Raw genomic sequence first — 16,008 nt, 5'->3', positions numbered from 1 at the left:
CCCAAGGCTTACGCTACCATCTGGGAGGAGCCTCACAAGCTGGAGAGCCCAGTGGGGACCAGGGATGCAGGGTAGCGCCTCTCTCCCTCTTCTCCTTTGCCCCAGAGCCAGCTCATTGCATCAGTGGGCAAATCCTCTCCTACAACAAGCAGGCAGGATGGGACTCTGTTCTTGACTTTGTGGACCCAGAACAATTTCTCTCCAAGATTCTGTGTTCTGTCTGCTATCTTCTCTTCCATGTTTTATTTGTTTATTTTCCCTAGCCCTTTGGAGCCTTCCTTCTCCTGTAAACACCTAAAACTCTTCCAAAAACACATCACATTCTCCATCCCCTGGGCTTGGAATGAGTTTGGGTTCTCCCTGGAAGTATACCCCTTCTTCTGGGTATCCTCTACAAAGAGGCTGGAATTCTCACAATGGTGGGCCCATAATAAATACTGAGTGAGTGAGTGAGTGAGTGAGTGAGTGAGTGAGTGAGTGAGTGAGTCAGTCAGTCAGTCAGTCAGTAAGTCAGTCTCTTGGTGTGGCTTCACAATACTTTCATGGCCCCTGATAAGCTGTAGCCCCCATCCTTCTCAGAAGCTAGTTTTTCTGTTAATCACCATACATTATATCATTAGTTCTTGATGTAGTGTTCCATGATTCATTGTTTGCGTATAACACCCAGTGCTCCATGCAGTACGTGCCCTCTTTAATACCCATCACCAAGCTAACCCATACTCCCACCCCCCTCCCCTCTAGAACCCTCAGTTTGTTTCTCAGAGTCCATAGTCTCTCATGGTTCATCTCCCCCTCCAACTTCCCCTCCCTTCCTACTATCTTCTTTTTTTTAACATAACATAACATAATAAAATTTTTTTAAAAACTGGGTGTTATACACAAACAATGAATCATGGAACACTACCTCAAAAACTGATGATGTAATGTACGGTGATTAACGTAACATAATAAAATAAAATAAATAAAAGAAGCTAGTTTGTCTTAATCATCCTTCTTCTACCTACAGCTCTCTTCTCTCTCCCCCTTCTCTCTTCCCTCTCTTCCTTCCTCCCTCCCTCCCTCTCTATTTCTTCCTCCCCTTTGGTATGGAGACACATTCAAGTCTTTCATCGTAAAAAGCACCCTCCCTCAATCTTTCACTTTCTTGCCTTATTTTCATGTGAAGTTTCTTTACAAGTGTGTCAGCACCAGATGTCTCTACTTTCACGTTTTCTGTCATGTCATTTTGTAAATTTTCATCGTGACAAAATTACTACATACAATTATACAGTCGTAACACCCCATACACATATTATAAAAATGGATAATCTTAACACTTATATTTGCTTCAAATCTTATTTTTAAAGAAATATTATAGACATGTTGAAATTTCTGTGTATACCTCCATAATTTCATTTTTTCCTCTCTCTTCCAAGATAGTAACTAACCTGATTCTGATGTTTATTAATCTGATGAAAATTATTACACTACTATTGCAGATGTGTGTTCATATACAATTTATAGTATTTTTATAGATTTTCTTTCACTTTTCAAAAATGGAATCATTTCTCTGTCTTCATTTGTTTACTATTTGAAATATATTTTTGGCATCCATGCTATATGCCATGCACAACTCTAGGATCTTAGAAGATACTAGCGAAACATAACCAAAACCCATGCTCCTCTGGATTTTATTGTTCTTAAAGGAAAGAGATAATAAACAGCAATAAAATAAATTATAAGACATATATTGGAATGTGATAAATACTATAGAAAAGAAAATGTGGAAACAGGTAAGGGGGTCAGTAGCGTCAGTGGGGGAGGAGTTTGCAATTTTAGATAGGGTAGTCAGGGCAGACCTCATTGAGATGGTGACATTGGGGAAATACCGAAGAAGGTAAGAATGTGGGCCAAAAGGGCTTCAGGCAGAGGGAACATCCAGTGCAAAGACCCTGAGGCAGAAACACATCTATGTTTAAGGTTCAACAAGGAGGCCAGTGTGGCTGGAATGAAGAAAATCAAAGCAAAAATGACCAGATTATAATGGAGACCAGATTCCAAATAGCATCGTAGACCATGGTAAGAACCTTGACTTCATCTCCGAGATGAGGAGCTGCTACAATTTTGAGCAGAATGCCACAGTTTAGGTGTACATACTCCTGTCAATGAATATTTAAATTGTTCCCAATATTTTTCTATTACATAAGTGCCCTAATGAACATTCTAGTACACATCTTCTTGAGTCCATGTGTAAGTTTCTCTGGAGAATATATCCAAAAGGAAAATAGCTGGATCATAGGTATGCATACTTTCAGCTTTATTAGAGGTTACCAAATTGCTCTGAAAGGGGGTTGTATCAGTTTGTTATCCCACTGAGCACTGTAAGACAGTCAGAGTTTCTCTGATTCTCCACAGTATTTGCTCTTTTCAGATATCTTGTTAATGGTATGATATGATACTGTTTTGTTGTTTTAATTTTATTTCAGTATTAATGGTAAGGTCGAGCATCTTTTTGTGTGTTTATTGACCATACGTATTTTATTTTTTGTTAGTGTCCAGTTTATATCCTTTTCTAATTGTGTACTGAGTTTTTAAAATAGCTTCTTACTGATTTGAGGGAGTTCATATATCATGAGTATCAATCTTCTATCAGTTATATGCATGTATTAGTTTTCTTTTGCAGCTATAATAAATAAATTGCCACAAATTTAGTGACTCAAAACAACACAAATCCATTACGTTACATTTCCATGGGTTATACATCTGACACAGATCTCAGGGAGCTAACACGAAAGTGTTGGCTGGACTGCTTCCCTTATGGAGCCTGAAAGAGAGAACCCATTTTCTTGCTTCTGGAAGCCATCCACATTCCTTGGTTTACATTATCTCTCCCTTTTCTCTTTCTTTCTTACTTCTTAAATACTGATATATATATATAATAAATGATATAAATATATATATTTTTTTCTGCAGAGATATAATTTACATGCAATAAAATAACAGACTTTAAGAGCAAGATAGAGAACATTCTATATTAGCCACCTCAGGTTGCCATAATACCATAGACTGGGTGGAGCTTAAACAACAGAAATTTATTTTCTCACAATTCTGGAGGCTGCAAGTCTGGGAGCAGACTGCCAGCATGGTCAGGTTCTGGTGAGAGCCGTCTTTTTGACTACAGATGGCCACCACCTCACTCTGTCTTCATGTGGCGGAAGGAGTAAGATCTTTCTCTTTTTATTCAGACACCAGTCCTATTAGGTTAGGGCTCCACTCTTAGGACCTCACTTAACCCTAATTACCTCCTAAAAGCCTGACTCCAAATACAGTCCCACTGGGAGGGTTAGGGCTTCAACATATGAATGTGATGGGGCGTGGGGGCACAATTCAGTTCTGAGCAATTTCAAGCTCCAGGACATTTCTTCATGCCCCTTTGCCGTCAATCCTGCTCCCCACCTCCACCCCCACACCCCCAGGAAACCAGTCTCTTATTTCTGTCTTAATTGTAATCATAGTCTTATTGCCTCTTGCTTTTTTCACTGAACATAATAGAGATTTGTTCATGTTGCTGCCTGTTCAGTAATTCATTCCTTTTGATTGCTGAGTAGTATTCTTTTTTTTTTAAGATTTTATTTATTTATTTTAGAGAGAGAGAGAGAATGAGAGAGAGAGAGCCCAAGAGGGGGTAGGGTCTGAGGGAGAAGCAGACTCCCTGCTGAGCAGGGAGCCTGACATGGGGCTCGATCCCTGGAATCTGGGATCATGACCTGAGCCGAAAGCAGTCGCCTAACCAACGGTATTAGTAGTATTCTAATATATAAATATGCCATGATTTACTTTTCCCTTCCACCTATTGAAGGACATTTGGGCTGTTTTGTGTCTGGGTTTTTATAAATAAAAAATATGAATATTCTCATAAAAGTTTTTTAGGGACATATGTGTTTATTTCTCTTGGGTAAATACTGAGAAATCATAGGATAGGTCGATGTTTAACTTTATATGAAAATTAGTAAGAAACCGTCAAACAGTTTTGCAAAGTACCTACAGACACGCTACTATTTTCCCAGCAGCAACATGTGAGAATTACTCTTCCACATCTTTGCTTACGTTTGGTATTGTGAGTCTTTTTAATTTTAGCTATTACTCTTGGTATGAAGAGGTATTTCCTTGTGAAGTGCCCTCCTTTGTTATATTTCCCTAATGTCTAATGATGTTGGGTAGCTTTGCATATGGGTTTACAGGTTTTTCATAAAATATTTTTTATGGTATTGTTGGCAATTTTCTTTTCGAGTTGTGAGAGTTCTTTCTATATTGCAGATACAAGTCCTTTGTCAGATATAGACAAATATTTTTAGGACATAGGAAATATTTGCAATATTCCCTCCTCCCCTACTCCCTACTTCCCCAGTACCTGGCAACCACTTTTCTACTCTCTAAGAGTGATTTTTTTGAAGAGTCTACATATAAGTGATAGCATGCAATATTTGTCTTTCTCTGTTTCATTTATCTCATTTAGCATAATGCCCTCAAGGTCCATCCATGTTTTGGCAAACAGCAGGATTTCCTTCTTTTTCATGTGTGTATATATACATATATGTGTGTATATATCTCCCATCTTCCTTATCTATTCATCTGTTCATGGACACAAGTTGTTTCCATATCTTGGCTATTGTGAATAATGTTGCAATAAACATGAGAATACAAATAATCTTTTCAATATCTTGTTTCCATTTCCTTTGAATATATACCCCAGAAGTGGTCTGGCTGGATCATATGGTATTTCAATTTTTAATTTTTGGCCGAACCTCCATACTATTTTCCATAATGGCCGCACCAATTTCTATTCCCACCAAGAGTGTACAAACATTCCCCTTTCTCTACATCCTAACATTTATCTTTTGTCTTTTTTTTTTAAACAATCCAAAAAAGTGTAATGTGATATCTCATTGTGGTTTTGATTTTCATTTCCTTCATGATAACTGATGTTGAGCATCTTTTCATGTATTTGTTGGACGTTTGTATGTCTTCTTTGGAAAAATGTCTATTCAGTTCCTCTGACCATTTTTTTTAAAGATCTTATTTATTTATTTGAGAGAGAGAGCAGAGATACAGAGAGAGAGCACGAGCAGGGAGGAGAGGGAGAAGCAGGCTCCCCGTGAGCAAGGAGCCCGATGTGGGACTCAATCCCAGGACCCTGGGATCATGACCTGAAGCTGAAGGCAGACACTGAACTGACTGAGCCAAGCAGGCACCCTTCTCTGACCATTTTTTAATCAGGTTTTTTTGTTTTGTGTGTGTGTTTAGTTTTGGGGTGTTTTTCGTTTTTGTTTTGCTATTGAACTGTGTCTTTCTTGAATTCTGGAAAATTCTCAGATATTATCTCTTAAAATATTGCGCCTCTAACATTTTATCACCTTTTCCTCTGGAAATCCTCTTAGCACAATACTGAAAACTGTTAGTCTGGCAGTTGTGTCTTTTAAAACATTTTCATATTTTTAAATCTCTCTATTTTTTGGTTCTGTTTTCTGGGTGAATTCTCCCATACTGTCTTCCTGTGTTCTAGTACTCTCTTTAATTGTGTTCAGTCTGCAATTTACCATATCTATTGAAGTATTTGTTTTGGTCTTGTTTCGGTAACTGTTTTTGAACCTGGCTACGTCTTCAGAATTTTCTTCTTTTATATGTTCTCTACCATTACTATGTGCTCGAAGCAGATAAATGTGTGTCAAAATAACACTTTATGTAGTCATCTTAATCAAGATGACTTCTTCTATTCATTCTTCAAGTCCTCCCAATAAGGGTCTAACTCCCAGAATTCTGTTTTGTTTACCAAACCTTCTATTTTGAAACTGTCTTCTCCCTCAGCTTCAGTAGCAATGCTCCTACTCCTCGCCCTCCTCCTCCTCCACTTCCTCTTCTCTTCATTCTCAGTGGCAATGCGCCCTCCTCCTCTCCCTCCCACAGATTCTTTTAACATCAAGGAAATGAATAACGGCTTGTCAGAGATTCCAATGGAAGGAAGAATTTTTTAGATATTACCATGAGGTCATATGGTAATAGGCACATTTCCACAATAGCAAGTGGTGATCTATCTTGTCCATCTCTTTGGGTTGCTGCAGAATTGAAGGTAATAGACAAAGCTGTGACATTTTATGCAAAGACGGGCTCTAGATATTTGAGGAGCATAATACAGAGATTTTAAGAAGTGATTTTTTAAGATCTACACTATGGTCTCCGTCTCTCCAAAGTAAGTGCTTGTGATTTGATCCTGATTCTGCATTGAGTAAAAAAGAAAAAAGAATACAACAGCATAAATATTAAAATATGTTTCAATGTGGGGTTAGTTTTTAGATGCCAGTAAAACTTATTTGTTTGAACAAAACCCTCCTCCTCCTCCTCTTTCCCTTCCTTCTCAGGTTCCTTTGGGCTCCTCTTGCCCTGGTTCTCCCTTCAAATGGTGGTTGATGCCATACAATTCTATCATTCTATAGGCAAGAAGTTATCAGAGATTTTTGAAAAGAATAGACTATTTCAGACACCCATGTAAAATGGAGTTTTTAAAACCTGTATAGAAGAAGCTCTTTGCTGCATTTGTGTCTCTGTGTATTTCATGCATATATATGGGGGAAAAATGATAAACACAGGAAAATTGCTCTTCCCAGAGCACTAATCATTCTTCTCCACCGTAGAATTAGCACAACGAATTATCTTGTACTGATAATTTGTTGTAGATTCTTTCTCCATAGCAACTGTGATTCACCTTGGGATCAGACATGCAGGAATGCAAATGCAGTCACAATAGCTCCTGGCAGAAATCAGGTGTGGAGCTATTCTGGAAGGCAGATACTTCTCTTGGCAATGCAGGTATCTGAGGCAAGATGGGCACGCCAGTTTGGAAAACTGTCTGCTACCCAAAACTGCTGCCAAATAATAGTCACATGCATAACTCCCTTGGGAAAAGGGGTACCCAGTTTCCTCTTTTTCTACCCTTCCAAATCATGGAAGTAAAGTTAAAGTCCAAAGGATTTAAAAAAAGAAGAAAAAAAAAAACCAAACCCAAGATGCACCCGGTTGCCTTGGACTAATACCAATGGTCCTAATAATAATAATTAACATGAACTGTGTTTTTAGGTGCCAGATATTGTCCTGAGTACTTTACATATATTAATTAGTTGATCTTCATACCCTCCTATGAAGTAGGTACTATCATTATTATCTTTATTTTACATAAGATAAAATGCAGGCACAGAGAGACTAAATAAGTTTATCATGGATATATCTTAGAGATCCCAACCTATTCTGCCTCTTTCCTCTCTCAAGAACTATCTTTTGCTCTTCCAATCACCCAGAGGAAAGGTTGACAGGTAAAATATAGGACACCCAGTTAAATTTGAAGTTCAGATAAATAGCAAATAACCTTTCAGTACCAGTATGTCTCATACAATATTTGGGACATACTTACACTTAAATTTTTTCTGCATTTTTATTTGCTAAATCTGGCAACTCTACCCAGAGGCTTTGTGTTCTCTCTACCTCATCAAAATTTTTTTGTCAAGAAAATTATAAAATATATATATATAAATTTTAAAAAGAAAATTATAACTACCTCACTTACTCTTTGAAAATTGAAGTCAATTTGTTGTCCTCTCCAAGTGTATTTACAACTTAAATTTCATTTCAAATTGTGGAAAAGGACCTGATGAGATCATCTGGGGCTCCAGTGAACGAGCGAGGGCGACTTTAGGGGAGGGGCTGAATAGTGTATGTTCATAGCTCCCAGAGCCCACTAGATACCTCCATGCTCTGAGTCCTCCCTAGAAATATTCTAGATAGATATTCAGGATGAACATCAGGAGGATCTTTGCCCAGACTATCCCTGTCAAGCCAAGAACATCTGTCCTAGGGTTTCTCAACCCTGGGCCCCTTGACATTTCACCAGATAATTCTCTGTAGTGAGGGGCTGTCCTGTGCAATGTAAGAGGTTTATCAACATCCTGGGCCCCTACCCACTAATGCCAGTACCACCCACCTCTCCAGTTCTGGAAACTAAAAATGTCTCCAGACGTGGCCAAATGTCCCCTGGATGTAAAATCTCCCTTGATTGAGAACCATTGATTTAGAACAATACCAAAGACAAGAACCTCCTGGAAGGTAAGGCCAAGAAATCTTGGAATGAAATAGATACGACTACATCCTATCTGAAACTAAGTGGATGAGCCTGTAACCGATGTTGGTATCGTCGAAGGAATGGGGTACAGAGGTGCCCTTTGCTGCATATGCTTCCTTTGCCTTCAGTGGGCCAGGATGGAACCCACAGTTTTCAAGGCATGGTCCCATCCATATAAATAGATAAGGGAGGGTTGTAGGAACTGCCGTATCTAAATAATTTATATACAAAACCTGGTAGAGTAAGTCGGGCTTGATAGACCCTATTCTTAGTTCTGTTTTGTTTTCCAGAAATCTCAGCTTAAGACCATTAGAAAAATGGACACCCCTTGGGAATCCAAAGCAGTTTACTTAGGCCTCAGAGAGTTTGGGCATAGAAAGCCTTACAAAGACGTTTATAGAGCTATCCTTTGAAACATAACTATTTTCCTTATACTTAATTTATATATTGAAGTTTTTTAAAAAGTCATGACATCTTTGCTTACAGCTGCAGAGTCCAAATAATGAAAGTTTTGATGAAATAAGATAACACCTATAAATGTGTAAAATATTAGTATCTATGTAGCTCAGAAACACTGTCAATTTTTACTGGCTTGTTGCCTCTGGGTTGTGCTGGGCTTTCTTCCAGAGCTAGAGTGATTTGGATTGCTCTAGAACCTATTCAATTCATCTTTCACTCTTGGTTTTAGTTCTGGAAGAAACCTCTACTTCCTCATATCTCTAGCTGAAATGATACATCAGATCTCTTCTTCGCCTCTTCCTTTCCTTCTCACACACACTTCCCAACTGGGTCTGCAGCTGGCTGCTGGTATCAGAGTTCACTGCGTAGCAGTCATAGTAGTTAACATTGCTGCAAGCTTATCATATGTCAGACTCTGTCCAAAGTGCTCCACACGTATCATCATACTTAATCTTCACGGCAATTTTATGTGGCACATCATTATCCCTGTTTTACAGATGAGATCACCGAGGCCCACAAAGATAAAGCAACTTACTCAAGGTAACACAGCAATGATGATGGAGCCATCTTTTGAACCCAAGTGCTTGATTCCAAGGTCCTCCTTGTGACCTGCTATCAATGTAGGTCCTTCTGAAGAGCATGGAGTATATCCTGAGGATAACAAGGGGTCATTGATTATCAGATGTGTCCTTCCAAAAGATGACTTCATCTGCAATGTATGGGGGAAGACTGGAGGGAGATGAGTCAAACCAGAAACATGACAGTGATCAGGCAACAGATAAGGTGGCCTAGACTAAGACAATGCTTGTGCGGAAGGAGAGAAGAGAAATTCGAGGAGAATTGTGGAGGGTGATGCAACAGAATTTGGAGATTAGGTAGGTATAGGGAAAGAAGGGAATCAAGGATGCTGCCCAGATATCAATTTATTGGTTCAGTCACTGATCAAGTCAGAGAGTGAGGGGGAATGATGGATTTATTCAGTATATGTTGGAATCACCAAAATGATTCCTTCTGCACAAGCTTCTACTGCAAAAGATATGCCTTATTAAATGGTGCAGGGCCGATCGAAGGGTGAACTAATGGGCACGAAGCATCTGTTGGCAGTGGTGGTAAAGGTGTATGGAGCTCCATGACAGAAAACTGCCTATTTAAAACACTAAACAAAAACTGAGCCCAGTGGGGTGCTAAGAGCTGAATCCCAGATAAGCATGAGCTGGGGCAGGATCAGTGGCTCCACTACGGACTTATCCTTCACTTTCAAAAGCCGGTGGAGGGTCCAGACACCCAACTTGGCAAAGACAAAAGCCTCCTGAGTGAACTTGAGAAAAAGAGATAATGAAGTTCTTGTCCCATAAGGGGGTCAGAAGGATAAGAGGAGAGGCAGGAAGGAATGCAAATGGAAAGAACTTTTGATATATGGAGGTTTCGCAGGCCTAAAGGGGATTTCCACAGAAAGAGTACATGGATTCTAAGGCAAGGGTTGAACAATTAGCTCAGCCTTCGTCACCCTTTCTAGCTAAAGTTCAATTCCAGAGAGACTCAAGTTATCAGAGAACATCCATTAAAAGGGAACTCCTTTGCACTACAACGGCCTCCTAAAGGAAAGAAAGTTCAGACATTAAGGCAGGGAGGAAGGAAGAAGTTTTGGGGTTGTAGCATAAGAGAAGACTAATCATCCAGAAAACCTCTCAGATTTGCGTAAATAATACCTAGAATATATTACAGCAATATTAATTGAATATCAGGTACTGTGATAAAGCTCCATGCTAAGTGCATTTCATTCATTAACTCATTTAATTTTCACAATGGTACAGGTACTCCTAATACAACCCCAAATAAGAAAACTAAAGCTTAGAAGAGTGAAGCAACTTATTCCATAACATACAGCTAAGAAGAGCCAGAGTCGGGACTTGAACCCAGGTCTGTCTGACTCCAAAGCCTGAGCTCATAACCACAGTGTCAATGCCCTGACTTTGCAGCTCATGCTAAGGCTCTTGGACTGTTCTTACCAGCATTCTGAGGAAATCAGTGGAGAGCTGCCTTGTGCAGCACTGTGATGAAAGGGGGCTATTTCTTGCTGCAAGAAAATAGCCTCCTTCTTCCTTCTGGCTGCACAAAGAGCCACTAGAGAAAATTGAGCTCATTACATTGATCACACCCCTACTGCTTTACAGATGGAGAATGTGGTTAGGAATGGAGATATTTCACAATGAAAATAGCCAAGAAGTAAGACCCTATTATTAAGCCCCCTTTAAAAGGATTTACACGAGGGGGAAATGTAGGTCTTTAAAGAAAGAATTTGAAAAGACTCTGAAAATAGTGGGTTCCTGCTAACCTAGTCTAGACCTTTACTTCTTATCCATGGACTGCAAAAGGTATTGGAATAAAATCTACATATGCTCAATAGATTTCACTTAGACTTAAATTAAACGTGTAGGACTTACCTAGGTCAAGTTCACTTTGACAAAGCAACTTAGATTCTCCAGTTAGTGAACTGAGCAGGTTTCTGGAAGCCAATGAAAAGAAAAAAGAAAAAGAAAATGTATTTTGTCAGATGGTTACACGTTTGAAGAAAAAAAAAACCCAGATCTCATTTAAACTACCACCAAAACAGGGGAAAAGACCTTACTATAAATGTTAGTGCACTATCATTGCTTTCATTTCATCAAGAGCCAAGAGATTAAAACTTGTCATCTTTATGCAGAGCATAGGGTATGTGTGTGCGTGTGTGTGTGTGTGTGTGTGTGTGATTCAAGAACATTTGGTAGGGTTCACTAATATGAGATCAGAGAAGCATGGGAGAAGAGATGGCACCACAGGTCAGATTGGTCTTGAGGCACAAAGTGATCCTGAGTCTATAGGGAGGGTATGTAAAACACAGCTATGTTTGCCTCAGTGGAAAGAATGGGGATGTGGCAGGGAAGGGGGATAGCAGGGACCACTGCCCTGAGAAACTCTATCTGCCAGGTTGGGGCCACAGGAACTGGCCCTAAATGCTACATGGCCTTTGTGTTCTGATAACAGTGTTCCAAAAGGAAATACCTGAAGTGCAAGTAGGGACGTGGCCATCGCCCAGGCCTGGTGTTAAAGGATCTGAAAGGATCAGACATTCAGCTTCCTGAGAACAACCGTGGCCCTGACAGAAGAAAAGAGGTGGGAGAGCCTCTGCTCTTTCTAGGTATTTCCTTCAATCTCCTTTTCTTCAGGAACACACTCTAGCTCCTCCCAAGCTTAGCTTCCGAGGCCAGGCACACAGGCAACCAGCTCGTGACAGAGAGCAGCCCTGCTTTGCAGCGTGCAGGTGAATCTGCCGAGCTGCTCGGGGCCCCAGCAGCTACCAGCAAACATTCCCCCTTCGTTCTGTTCAGAGGGACACAGAGAATCACTAGGTGGCCATACGAAAGAGTTTTAAATCTTTCACACCATTTAATAGAACACTGTCTTCTGCAGATTTCATCAGTGCCTGCCAGAAGCAGAGAACAATGCCGGCTACATTGCATAGCATAGGAATGATGAAACATAAGCCCCGTGCGTAAGATGTTTGCAACCTATTGGGGGCTGAACCATTTACATTGTAACCCAAACCAAGTTATGAGTAAACTCCAAAGGATATATTTGGGAACCATCAACATATAGTTGGCAGTTGAAATCACAGTGGGTATTGCTCATAGTGGTCAGAAGGGCATTCAGCTTCCGGCCCTGCTGACCTTCCCCCAGGTCCTCACACCGCCAGCCTCCCTCAAACCTCCGGACCTTCACAGATACTCTTCCCCCAAACCTGGCTACCCGCTAGACCGTATTTCTTCCAGAAAGTATTTTCTTTCCCCTCTAATGTATTCCTAACCTCTCCTGCATTTCCCCTCCCAGACCATGCATCACACAGAACTATATATAATTGCTAATTAAGCCGCCTCCCTGATTAGACTAGAGCATTGCAGACTAGAAACTACACACACAGCTTAGGGTTAAGCTGATTTTAATTCTGGCTCTACACTTGATCAGCTATGCAATATTGGATGAGGTTCTTAACCTAGAATTTCTTTCTCCTTTTTTTTTTTTTTAGGCGGGTGGCGAGGGAGAGAAAGAGAGAGAATCTTAAGCAGGCTCCATGCCCAGCACTGAATCTGATGTGGGGCTCGATCTCATGACCCTGAGATCATGACCTGAGCCAAAATCAAGAGTTGGACACTTAACCGACTGAGCCACCCAGGCTCCCCTTAACCTAGCATTTCTAAGCTTCCATTTCACCGGGAATAGTAATTGTACTTAACTTTAAGAAGTTGTGTCAACTGACAAAATGCATGAAAACACTGGAATGGGCCTGGAAAGGGTTCTGGAAATGCTGAAAAGATACACTGTTGTAGGAATTGTATTCCAAATTGTTACAGTTTTATTCTAAGTTCTATAAAGGCTTTCATTCATTAGTTCCTTATTGTGTCAACGCATTCCTTGTTGCATTTCAAGGGTCAGGATAAGGTTTGCATACACTATACACTCCCATGTTCACTGAATAAGTAGATGAAAAAATGAAAGTTTTATCCATGAGACCGGAGCAGGGAACACTAGGTCACAACTCCACTAATTCTGCATTTTTGAGTTATTCCGTATTGGGAATTGGTGTGTGTGTGTGTGTGTGTGTGTGCGTGAACATGTGTGGATAACATATAAAACTGGTCACGTTCTTACACAAGAAATAGTCCATGACTTAAATAGTTCGACAAAGTGACAGCTGTCCCTTCAAAATACAGCCTAAGTCCTTACTTGGCTTCAAACTTAGATCCATTTATCCGCGTCCACAAGTCTAGAAAAGCCATCATATCATGTAGACTATCATCCATAGTTTTCCTGCCTCACAGCACATCTTACAATCACCTTCCTGTGTTCTCCCTCTGCCTATACTCCCACTTCCCAGAGTTTTTATCTTGTTATATTATTTATGAGCCCAAACTATAAATACACTGAAACGGGGAACATTCGTTGGTTTGGTACAATTTAAATTGCTTTTCAGTATCATATATATTTACAATATCTTATAAATATTTAAAATTATCATGACAATGGCCCTGCTGACTCAAAATAAATTCTGTATTTTGTGTAGGGATGATTGCCAAGTTGATAATCTAGAAAATTGGAAAACCCCGTCAAACTCGGTGACCTGTCGGTCCCAAAAGAGTATCTTTCTAATTACTGGAAGAGCCTGAGTATTGAATTTAACTGTCGTAGAAGCTAATCTTAATAGGTAAACATCCTGAAATTTACCTTTTTGGAGAAGATAAGTAAAAGAAATAGTTTTTACTGAAGAATTTGTTCACTGGACTGTATCTTAAAAACCAGATAACTTTCAGTTCTCAGGCAGCATATAAAGAGAAAAATCACAGAATCAAGAAGTGCCTGCCGTGCTTGGGAATGTAGATTTCCAGGCGTGAAGGGGAAGGGAATAGACGTGTGAGGGCATGCAGCATATAATGGGAGCCTTTGGGAAAGAGCCTTGAATGCCAGATGAGGAACTGAGAATTTATGCCACAAGGCAGTGTTTCTCCCAGTGTGACCCCTGAAAACTGGCAGCAGCCATATCACTTGGGAGCTTATTAGAAATGCAAATTCTCAGCCCCTGCCAGACCTACTGAATCAGAAATTCCAGGGGTGAGGCACAGTAATCCGTTTTCACAAGCCCTCCAAGTGACGCTGATGCACCCTGAGTTTGAGAATCTCCGCCATATGGAAGCTTCTAAGTACCTGAATGATAGGATCCGATCTGGGCATGTTGGTGGCTATTTGAACAATGGGCTAGAGGGGAAGAAACTGAAATCCGAGGGGGGGGGTGCTGAAAAGAGTAGGGAAAGTATTGGTTCATTAGGGAGTTTTGCATTCGATCCTTTTCTATATTTTTGTGAGTCTAAGATATAATCAATTTTAGTCACAGCATTATTTTATTTGCCTCTGAAAAGAAGAATTCTACCAATTAAACAAGAACACAATGTTCCTCGTCACTTAGAATTTTTATTTTATGCTTACAGAAAGGGCTCTTTTAGACTCCTACTGACCAATTTTTATCATCTATCATCCCTGCACATACATAAAGAGGAAAATATAAACACAACCGTTTGGTTAAGGTATTCCTAGCACTTTTTCCCATGCAGAGTCTGACTCTTCTGAAACACGGTTCTACTCAAGAGCCATGTGGAGTGTTAATGATGCATCATTTCTTTTAAGAATGTTCCACTCTTGTCTCCGGGGTCTCCAAGTGACTGAAGCCCATTCTCCAAGTTTGGATGCAGGTGCACAGGCTGTGCTGTTGACCTCATGACCCCCTGTCTGGCCACAGAAACTCGGAAATGCATCCTGATCGGGGCAATGTTAAATGTGGGAGATGGTGTGTATCTTAAAATTGATGGATTTCCGAGGAGAGCTAATCCAGGCCTCAATGAGGGCAGGAGCAGGAATAATGGAAAGGAGGAGGCAGAGACAAACAACACTTCAGAGATGAATTCTAAAGGAACACAACCAATTATGTTGGTGTTCGGGAGAGGTGGATGACTCTGAAGTTTCTAATCTGAATAACTAAATGGATGGCATGCCCTTAACCAAGATAAGAAATTCAATAGGAGTGGGTTTTAAGAGCAGAAGGGAAGAAGTGGATGAGAGCAAAATAAATTTAGTTTCGACTTTTTGAGTTGGAGGATCCTGGGGGACATCCAGGTAGAAATGACCGGGAGATACATGTGAAAAACCATCTATAACTCAAGATAGTAGGGGCTGGGGGGAAAGGGGTCATGGTTAGAGATATATCATTTTTAATCGATAGCATGTCAGTGGTAGTTGAAACCATGGGAATGAGTACTATTTTCCAAGGAGAATACAGTAGTGTCCCCTTATCCACAGGGAATACATTCCAAGACCCCCAGTGGATGCCTGAAACCACAGATAGTCCTGAACCCTACGCATATATGCTATGTTCTTTCCTATACATACATACTTATGATAAAGTTTAATTTACAACTTAGGCATGACAGATTAACAACAATAACTAATAATAAAATGGGACAATTATAACTATACTATAAGGAAAGTTATGTGAATGTGGTCTCTCTCCCCCTAAATATCTAATTGTATGTACTCATCCTTCTTGTGATGGTGTGAGATGAGAAAATGCCTACGCGATGAGATGAAGTGGGTGGATGATGCAGGCACAGTGACGTAGTGCTTAGTGACCACTGAGCTGGCAACACGTCAGGAGGACGATCATCTGCTTCCAACTGAGTTCACCACAGGGAGCCGAAACCACGGAAAGCAAAACCACAGAGAAGGGGGGTTACTGTATACAAAAAATTTGAAGAGAGTTGGTGATAGAACAAAAACAAAACTGAAGAAGGGACTAGAAGAAGGAGAACTCAGGGAGAGAA

This window comes from Mirounga leonina, unplaced genomic scaffold, assembly GCF_011800145.1.
Source record: "Mirounga leonina isolate KUSES-001 unplaced genomic scaffold, KU_Mleo_1.0 Mir_127, whole genome shotgun sequence".
Lineage (NCBI taxonomy): Eukaryota > Metazoa > Chordata > Mammalia > Carnivora > Phocidae > Mirounga > Mirounga leonina.
This window is presented reverse-complemented; position numbering follows the sequence as displayed.